The sequence below is a fragment of the Etheostoma spectabile genome, chromosome 13, assembly GCF_008692095.1.
Source record: "Etheostoma spectabile isolate EspeVRDwgs_2016 chromosome 13, UIUC_Espe_1.0, whole genome shotgun sequence".
Taxonomy (NCBI): Eukaryota; Metazoa; Chordata; class Actinopteri; order Perciformes; family Percidae; genus Etheostoma; species Etheostoma spectabile.
The window spans coordinates 5,372,797-5,374,935 of NC_045745.1; the positions used below are offsets into that span (position 1 = coordinate 5,372,797).

Here is a 2,139-nt window from a genome sequence, read left to right on the forward strand (position 1 = left end):
CACAATACTATCTGACTCTGTCACTGGGTGTTATGTTGAAAGTTTCTAAGCATTTAAACAACGTTTTTTGTTGGCGTTTGTAAAATTCCAAAATCTTAATTTGGACTTTTTCACTGTACACTGTAATTGGTTTCATTAATTACTAATAATTGGTATCGGCCTTGAAAAAAAACAGTATCGGTCAATCTGAAAGCGCATCTACAGTATATATATCAAAAAGGATAATGATAGGCGTAAATATATCAGTTTTTTATCGTCTTTGTGATATCAACTGATGCAACAAACGCATCTTGAAAGGCTGCGACATATCGCAAAAGAAATCTTTTTTTTATGATTTCCTTTTTATTTGTTTTCAATTTTAGCAGAATACTGAGAGCAGCAGAAAGGCAGAACTGAGTACACTTTAATATCGGTTTAGTTATCGCGGGTAATATCGTTATCGCAGGTCATATCGGTATCGCAGGTCATATCGGTATCGCAGGTCATATCATTATCGCAGGTCATATCATTTTCGCAGGTAATATCATTTTCGCAGGTAATATCGTTATCGCAGGTAATATCATTATTGCAGGTAATATCGTTATTGCAGGTAATATCATTATCGCAGGTCATATCGTTATCGCAGGTAAATGTATCGCAGGACATTATGCAGGTAATATCGTTATGCAGGTCATATATCAATATCGCAGGTAATATCGTTACGCAGGTAAGATCATGTCGCAGGCAATATCATTATAGCAGGCATATCATTATTGCAGGTAATATCGTTATTGCAGGTAATATCGTATTGCAGGTCAGTATCGTTATTGCAGGTCATATCGTTCGCAGGTAATATCGTTACGCAGGTATATCATTATCGCAGGAATATATTATTGAGGTATATTCGTATCGCAGGTGATCTATTATGCGGTCATATCGTCGCAGTAATATCGTTATGCAGGCATATGTGATCAGCTATCGTTATCGCGGTTATCGTTATCGAGGTCATATCGTTATCGCAGGTCATATCGTTATCAGTAATCTATCGAGGTCATATCGTTATCGCAGGTAATTATTATTGCAGGTCAATCGTTTTCGCAGTATATCGTTATTGCAGGTCATAGCGTTATTGCAGGTCATATCGTTATTGCAGGTCATATCGTTATCGCAGGTCATATCGTTCGCAGGATATCATATCGCAGGCAATATCGTTATTGCAGGTCATATCGTTATCGCAGGTAATATTATTATTGCAGGTCATATCTTATCGCAGATATTCATGAGGTAGATCGTTATCGGAGGTCATATCGTTATCGCAGGTCATATCGTTACAGGTCATACGTTATAGCGGTAATATCATCTTATCGCAGGTCATATCGTTATCGCAGGTAATACATTATCGAGTCATATCGTTACGCAGGTCTTATCGTAGCGCAGTCATATCGTTAGCAGGTCATATCGTTATCGCAGGTAATATATTATTGCAGGTCATATAGTTTTCGCAGGTAATATCGTTATCGCAGGTAATATCATTAGCGCAGGTCTATCGTATCGCGTAATATCATTATGCAGGTCATATCCGTTATCGCAGTAATATCATTATCGCAGGCAATACGTGTATTGCAGGTCATATCGTTATCGCAGGTAATATATTATTGCAGGTCATATCGTTATCGCAGGTAATATCATTATCGCAGGCAATATCGTTATTGCAGGTCATATCGTTATCGCAGGTAATATCATTATTGCAGGTCATATCGTTATCGCAGGTAATATCATTATCGCAGGCAATATCGTTATTGCAGGTCATATCGTTATCGCAGGTATAATTATTATGCAGGTCCTAGTCGTTATCGTCAGTGGAATATCGTTATCGCAGGGCATATCGTATTGCAGGTCATATCGTATAGGAGTAATTTATTATGCAGGTCATATCGTTATCGCAGGTATATCATTTATTTCGGGGGGGGGGGCAGGGGGGGCTATGTATCGCAGGTAATTCATTCATCGCAGGCAATATCGTTATTGCAGGTCATATCGTTATCGCAGGTAATATTATTATTGCAGGTAATATCGTTATTGCAGGTAATATCATTATTGCAGGTAATATCGTTATTGTAGGTAATATCGTTATTGCAGGTAATATCGTTATCGCAGGTA

General features: G+C 37.9%; 1 protein-coding gene across 2 annotated transcripts in view; it reads right to left on the bottom strand.

The window, feature by feature from the left end:
* Positions 1 to 2,139, bottom strand: part of atp2a3 (ATPase sarcoplasmic/endoplasmic reticulum Ca2+ transporting 3) — a 64,995-nt gene that overhangs the window by 11,550 nt on the left and 51,306 nt on the right. The gene's annotated exons all lie outside the window — the stretch shown is intronic.